Source organism: Myotis brandtii, unplaced genomic scaffold, assembly GCF_000412655.1.
Source record: "Myotis brandtii unplaced genomic scaffold, ASM41265v1 scaffold416, whole genome shotgun sequence".
Taxonomy (NCBI): Eukaryota; Metazoa; Chordata; class Mammalia; order Chiroptera; family Vespertilionidae; genus Myotis; species Myotis brandtii.
Genome location: NW_005365989.1, coordinates 55,701 through 63,806, shown reverse-complemented (window position 1 = coordinate 63,806; position 8,106 = coordinate 55,701). Strand labels below are relative to the sequence as shown.

Below are 8,106 nucleotides of genomic sequence, written 5' to 3'. Positions count from 1 at the left end.
CCAGTTGGCATGGCTCAGTGGTTGAGTGTCGACCTATGAACCTGGAGGTCATGGTTCAAGTCCCAGTCAGGGCACATGCCTGGGTTATGGGCTCAATCCCCAGTGTGGGGCATGCAGGAGGCAGCCAATCAATAGTTCTCTCTCACATTGATGTTTCCATCTCTCTCTTCTTCTCCCTTCCTCTCTGAAATCAATAAAAAAAAATTTTTAAAAAGAGTTCTTCATTCTAAGGTTTTAAAAAATTCTATATAATAAAAGGGTAATATGCAACTTGTCCCCTCAACCGAGAGTTCAACTGGAGTTCAACCAGGGGGCAGAGCCGGCCCACTAATGGCCCTGGGGCCCTTCCCCTGGCCCGCCTGGCCCAATCTGTCAGGCCAGCTGGACCCCACCCATGCATGAATTCATGCACTGGGCCTCTAGTAGTTTATAAAAGAACTGCAAGGCAAGATAATAATTAAAACAATATAGGTAAAAAAATAACACCTACAATATTCATGATGCACATTTTGAGAGTCCATCAATAATGAATTTGGTTGGTATTTGTTGTATGCAGTGATTGAAATATTTTCTCTATTAAAAAATATAGGATATTGCAATATAGACCATCTTCAATCCAGTTATGAGTTAATTCTAACCTTAAAAATGAGATTTACCCACAGGTCCTAATAGTTATCAAAGTAGGCCCAGTAAAAATTTGGCCTCAGAATCTGAATCACAGATTTATTATAAACCAACTCATTTATTTGGTTATCATGCAAATGTAGTTGAATGAGAAAATGTCAAGGGTGTTGAGTTCAGAAATCTGGTTGTTTTACCTAAACCCTAACACAGTACCCTGAGCCTGGTTAGAAATAATCCCATGAGATGCATGAATAAAAGTGAAGTTTTTTAATGGGATCAAATTAGATTTAATAACTATTTTAAGACTAGACAATATTTTCTAAATTTTCAAGTCTGAAGTATATTACCTTTTATATTGTATAAGGCTAATTTGAACTACATAAATTTCTGATTAAATCATGTTAACTATGATACTGATTTTTTAAAATATGTTTTTACTTATTTTAGAAAAAGAGTAAGAGAAAGGGATAGAGAGATAGAAACATTGATGAGAGAGAAAGATCGATCAGCTGCCTCTTGCACATCCCCAACTAGGGATCGAGTCCACAACCTGGGCAGGTGCCCTGACCAGGAATTGAACCGGTGACTTCTTGACTCATGGGTTGATGCTCAACCACTGAACCACACCAATGGGGCTGATTCTGATTTTTTACATTTGTTGAGACATACTTTATATCTTGTGCTTATAAATTCTTATGTATAAAAGGAATGTTTATGTATGTTTAAAAAATAATTTTATTGGTTGCAGTTTTCATATAAGTCCATTGCATTGAGATTGTAAATTGCATTGTTCAAATTGTCTATCCTTTTTCATTTTTAGCCAGTTTTTAAGAGAATTTGGTAAAACTTCTAACTATGATTGTGGATTTGTCAATTTCCCTTTGTTTTATATATGTTAATACTATTTTGGATTCTGTTATTAGGTACTTACAATTTCAGGATGGATATATCTTCTGGTGAATTGTACATTTAATCATTATTTAACAACCCTTTTTATTTTTTTAAATATATATTTTTTTTATTGATTTCAGAGAGAAAGGGAGAGGGAAAGAGAGAGAGAGAAACATCAGTGATGAGAGAGAATCATTGATCGGCTGCCTCCTGCACTACTGGGGATTGAGCCCACAACCCAGGCATGTGCCCTTGACCAGAATCAAACCTGTAACCCTTCAGTACGCAGGCTGACGCTCTATCCACTGAGCCAAACCGACCAGGGCTAACAACCCTTTTAAATCTTAACTGTGCATTCTGCTTTAAAATGTATTTGCCTACCAAAGGACTTGTATGCATGCATATTAGCATAACTAATGGACACAGACATTGGGGCGGTGGGGGCTTGCCCAGGGTGGGAATGGTTTGAGGGAGGGGGTTAATTGGGGAAAAAGGAGACATATGTAAAACTTAAGACAACAAAAATAAATAAATAAATAAATAAACAAGAAACTTATAGACAAAAAAATGTATTTGCCTACTATGATTATTGATACTCCAACTTTCATTTGGTAATTATCTACCTGTTAGATATACATGTATTACACTTATTTCTCAGCTAATGATACTAAAATTCAGTGTATTGCAATAGAGAAACCAAGACCTAAATAGAATAAGTTATATTTCCATGGACATAGAGATGAACATGACAGAGCTGCAGACAGATATAAATACTAGCAGCACAAAATCTCATGAACTTGAATTGTACTTCCCCATCTGACCCTCTCCACTGCGTTGTTCACCCTCAGCGAGGACCTTTGCTTTTTCCTGGTCCTGCACAGGGATAAACTGTAGTCTAGGTTTGTCAATTTGCCCGTGGCTACTGCTCTGGAGGAGTCCATCTTCTACAAAGTCAGGAACTTGGCCAGATCTAGGTCTGTCAGGGAATTATTTCCCACAAGCATGCCTTTTTTCAATTCCACTGCCTTTCATTCTTTGATTTTAGTTTAGTTTCTTCTTTTGGACTAGAGGGCTAGTGCATGAGTTCGTGCACATTGAAAGGAAATTAATTAGAAGAAATATTTTAGAGGCCGGAGAGGGACCCCAGGAGGGCTCCAGGGTGTGTCCGGCCTGTCTCGCACAGTCCTGATTGGCCAGACCCCAGCAGCAAGCTAACCTACCAGTCGGAGCATCTGCCCCTTGGTGGTCAGAGCGCGTCATAGCACTGGTCGAGCAGTTGACCAAACGGTCTACCGATCAGTCAGACACTTAGCATATTAGGCTTTTATATATTCTGTCTGATAGGAGCTTTAAGTATATCTAGCTGATAATCCAGGATTAATGTTTTCCTTTGAAATTACTAAGAGAACACATTGTTGAGCAATTTTGCCATTCTACATAGCTGTATTGTCAAGAGCAGTAGGAGGAAAATACTTAAAAGTCACTGCATAGCAATTTTCCCTTTACAAATAAATTTTTAAATACAGAGAATATACATGGCTGCTGTGTGCAAGTATATATCTTATGGCTATATGCTGATGAGATGACAAAACTCTGAAAGTGTTTAGATGGGACTCATTCCAAATATCAATGAACTACCTTCTTCATCAATGAACTTGCTTCTTCAACTTGAGCTTGAATCCTGTGCTGTGCACTATAAAGGCCCATGTTCATCTCACTGAACATCTCAAGAAGTTGTGTTTGACAGGCCAAGCTCAGTAAGCACAGTCCTGCCAGGGGATATGTGCCTAACCTCTTCAGAGATGACCATCTCCGTCCAGCATTCCTTGGGAGGAACAGCACCTTAATTAAACCTCATCAACCACCATGTTGGTGGTTTCTGAGCAGATGATCAAAAAGTCAACCACAACTGCATAGGACAAAGCTCCTAAATGAGAGTTGGTCTTTAGAAGACTCGGGAACAATGCTCTCCCTCAAATATGTGGTAGACCGAAAGTATTTATGAAAAGGGGCGCAGGAGTGATAAAATAGGTCAATAGTTGTTTCTTTGACTCATATATTTAAGGTAGTGTATTCATAAGTTGCAACATTTTATAAGTCATATGGTCATGGACACTCACGATATTATCATGGACATTCAACTTATTTTTTTTTCAAAACTCTATAAAGCTCATTATTCTTAAGACTCCGTAAGGTTTTATCCTTTGATAAATGCTCAAGATTTCAAGGCTTAGGAATGACATAGAGTGGATTTAAATTGCAGCAGATTAGCACAAAGTTGCTCTCTTTCCATCACAGCACACTGCCACTCATGACTTAGCTGCCTCTTATGCTCAGATCCCTCATGTGTCACCTTTTCACACACAAAGAGCCACCAAGTCATTCTTTACCATTGCACTCTCTTCTAATTTTTAAGTTAGTACCTATTGAATACGTTCTGTTTTGTTTAATTTGTAAAAAATTAAATAATAATTTTAAATGAATTCTAATAATAGGGTGTTTGGTTTATAATAGTTGTTTGTTGCCTATTTCCCTTTGCACAATGAGGAAGACCATGAGTGGTGGGAAGTACCTTGTTTATTGTCTAACACTGTATGTATACCTGGCATACAGTGAAGAATCCAGTAATATCTATTAAACAGAAATAATGCAAAAATATTAAATGCTCTGTCCATAAAATTTACACTGATTCCAAGGTACAAACTATACTGACTACATTATATTTGGGGGACTAGCTCATTTGCAACTTAAACATCTATTGAATCATGATTAATATTTATTGACAGTTTCCTTAGAGTTTTTAACTTCGTCCCTCTTAAATAAAAGGCATAAGTGAAAAGGAATGAGAGTATAGTAGTGGTGGCTGTGTCCACATCACTCATAGTTGTGTGAACCAGGAGGGACGATGAAAACAACGTTTTGGATAAGCCTGCTTATAAATAATGCATGGCACATGTTTCATATTGTTAATTGGCCTTTTATATTCAAAGGCTCAATCTCATATATTTAAAAGCTTTCTGCTTCACCCACAAACTTATTTCTTTACAAGTAAAATCAATTCCTGAAAATTGCTTTTGAGAAAACCTTTTTCCTCAAACTATATGAATAATAGTTAACCTCTTTTGCAAACTTAGAAAAACAACAACACAAAAGTAACCTACTCCTCCTGGTTCACACAACTATAACTGATGTAGACATGACAATCCACCAATAAAAGTTCTTTCCTTTCCGTTTAAGTTCTTTATTTAACAAGAGAAAATCATAATTAGATTTCAAAGAAATTCTCAAGCTACATATAATTCCCACTTATTGTGGCTTGCGTATGTGACCAACGGGGTCTTAAAAACTGATGTTAGCGTGGTAATCATCTTTCAGGACAAATAAAAAAGGACTATTTGTTATTTCTTTACTTTTTTAAAAAATCTTTAACAAAACACTAAGAGGTTTCCTGAGAAGTGAACCCCCAGCTGACTTACCACATTTTCTGGAGCTTTGACTGGGAGACATTGTTTTTTACGTAAAGCATAGGTCCTCCGGAAACCAAAATAAAAGCACACTGAAATGCCAGAACACGTGTGGCTGAGGCAGTTCTTTAATTTACATTAGCGCCTTCCCGGTGCTTTAAGAATGTAAAAGCTAGCCTTTCCTATCTCTTCCTAAAATGTCTTACCAAGCACCCTATTCATGTGAAATATGCCCTGTAGAGAAAACACACTGCTAAGGGTGAAATTGGTGTAACCAGACTGGCTGATTTGCTTAATCTCTTTTAAATAAAAATATGTATGTTCAAAGAAATATCTATCTTGTTCTTATCCATTAAATCTAGGGAATAAGAATATCCACCAGATCTCCTGGGCAGGGAGACCTTTCAAGGATAAAGGGATTATCTTCAGGGATAAAAATCACCAGATAATCACTACTTTCACACTTTAACAAATCAGTTTTAGCTTTTGCATTTTATTCTTCAGCTTAAGCCCCACTTGTTTGCCAGCAATCCAGACTTCTGTGCATGGTTCCTCCTGTCTTCAGTCAATTAGGTCTAGCCAGTGGACTTAATTTTAGGAATTAAATTTAGGAAGAAAGTTCAGATTCTGAGAAGAATACCGAATTCTGAATAAGATCTATGTTCTCAAAACTTTCCTCCCATCATCATTTAATTCAGTGAATCTTCAACTCGACATATAATGAAGTTATTTTTAAATGATTTATGATGAGACCCATATAATGAGTATGACATAAAACTGAAGTCTAAGGCTGCAAATCAAATGTTGGGCAAATATTTCCAAAACTAAGTATTAATTTGAAGAAATGAGTCATCTTTCTAGACTTGGAATATAGAGAGGAAAAAATTAAAGACGGAGGAAGAATCTTTATTAACACAAAGTTTATGTAGTTGTAGCACACTGTTATACCAACTATAAATAAATGTAATAGGCTACTTTTGCTTCACCATCTGATTTCCCTAACTTCCTTTTTTTTTTTGAAGAATTATCTTCAAACCAGATTTTTCCAGGCTTGAGATACATTTTACAGCAGTCTTCACATGCTTTATTTATATACGTATATTCATTTGCTTTTAAAGATGCTGCAAATGAATTGTTGTAATCATTTGTAATTTTTGTTACATATTTTTAAATATAAGTAGCATATTTACATAGTAAATATTCAATGAGAATGTTTAAAATATTTTAAAAACATAAAATAAATCAATTCTCCCTCCCTCATCTCCTCTGCCCCTCTTTTCTCTACAAGAGTTTTAGAACTACAGTTATATTTTTAAAAGTTTAATACTTAAACAATTTGAAATCTTATTTAGGGTCATGCATTATATCACATATAATGTAGTTAAACTATATAATATTTGTACCATTAAAATTATTTTGAAGGTGATTTTAAAATACTTTTCATTAAAGTCACATTCTCAATATTGATACCTTGCTTTGAGTCTTAGTTTGATATTTTCTTTCCTGAGATAAAGTAATGGCACTGTTTATCTTAAACGTTCCTATGAATTGACCATTAATATGACTCAACATTTTATTCATTTTTAAATATGTTTATCTACTACATTTGATCTCATAGGTTGATCTAAATATTTTTACCTATTACCAAATTTGATCTAATTTTTAAGGTAATAATCTAACCTAAAAAAATGTGGTTTTAAAAGGTTTTAAAGTTTTCAAAGACCTTTTGATACAATGAAGTTGCACCTTCAACTAATTAGTAAAATGCTTAGAAAATGTTCAATTTTCTCTGCAGTCTTCTTCATTTGGGTTTTCTAATAGCAAACTACTCCCTTATCTCACATAGGTAGATTAATTGCTGAACAGGAAAGGGAATCTTGAATTATTATTTTTTTCAAATGTTTCTGTGTGTAACCTTCTAATTGTAGTATTGAGTATAGTTTGGCCAAGCGAAAGCAAACTAGGTTTTTCTTCAATGGCTTTACACCGAGAGGTACAGAATGGCTTAACAGCTTCCTGGCAGCCCACATGGATGATAACAGTATCTGGAATGCAGACATAAAGCATAAGACGACGTACACTGCCCCACGGCAGTGATTAGATAGGACAATCTTGGAGCTTTGGAAACAGAAAGCAGACAGCAAACAACCAGGCAGTCTGCAACCCTGAGCAAAACCTCTTTCCCATCAAAACTCTGCTGCCAACCCAGCTTCGCCTCTCCCAGACCCACAGGCTGGCAGAGGCAACCGCAGCCACTCCAAAGTGGAGTTTCAGGCCCATCCTTAGTGGTTTCTGTCACCCTCTTGGTGCTTTTCCTTCATGAATGAAATATGCAAATGGCATCTCACATTGGCTCTTTCAATGAGGAAGAAGAAGGTCAGGAGACAGAACTGACACAGCCAGCACGTTAGAGATTTGGGACCGATGTACTTACACCTCCAAATGCCTCCAGATTTCAGCCTCTGGAAATATCTAGCCCATTTCTTTATGGCACTGTTGCTTCCATCAGCTGTGAAAATTAACATAAAATAATATAGTAACCCAACAAGTGCTGGACAGCATACAGAGCATCAGATTAAGTGCACACTCAAGGCACACGCCGGTGTACAGAATCTGAATGGTAAATAGCAAGTAAATACCTTCCAATCGACCGGAAGGGGGAAGGATGCTGAGCGGCTACAGCTGCTGCCTGCTCTCTTGTGTAACAGCAAAGGCGGCTCAGTCCCGCTGACAGGCTGTGTGAAGCGTGGCTGCCTATGGGCGCCGGGGCGGTCCTAGTGCCTGCCCCTGGTTAGCTGCCAAGGTAGCTCAGAAGAGCCTCTTACTTCTTGTGATACTTCTGGGGGCTGTCACCAAGGGTTTCAGGGACGTCGGCTTGTTAAGCATCAGTGCAGTGGGTCTGAGCTGGGGAAAAGTGAGTAAGAAACAGGGTCTGCTAATGTTCCAGACACTGATATTGAAACCAGAACGGAGGATGGATGCTCTTGTCTGTTAACTAAATGGTGCCCTTGAGAATGTTAAAGCCCTTTAGGAAGAAAGCTAATTTGCACTTTATTGACGGCTATCCATACATTTTGTCCCCACCCCACGTTTAAAATGCACAGAGAAAAAGAATGAGGAAGTAAGG

The 8,106-nt window shown here is 37.2% G+C and overlaps 1 protein-coding gene across 1 annotated transcript in view; it reads right to left on the bottom strand.

The window, feature by feature from the left end:
- Positions 1–7,692, bottom strand: part of RAB27B (RAB27B, member RAS oncogene family) — a 130,404-nt gene extending 122,712 nt beyond the window's left edge. Inside the window, exons 1-2 of the mRNA XM_005873605.2 lie at positions 7,619–7,692; positions 7,414–7,488 (exon numbers count right to left, since the gene is read on the bottom strand). The gene's annotated coding sequence lies outside the window, so the exon portion shown is untranslated. The remainder of the gene's footprint in view (positions 1–7,413; positions 7,489–7,618) is intronic.
- Positions 7,693–8,106: the final 414 nt, after the last annotated feature.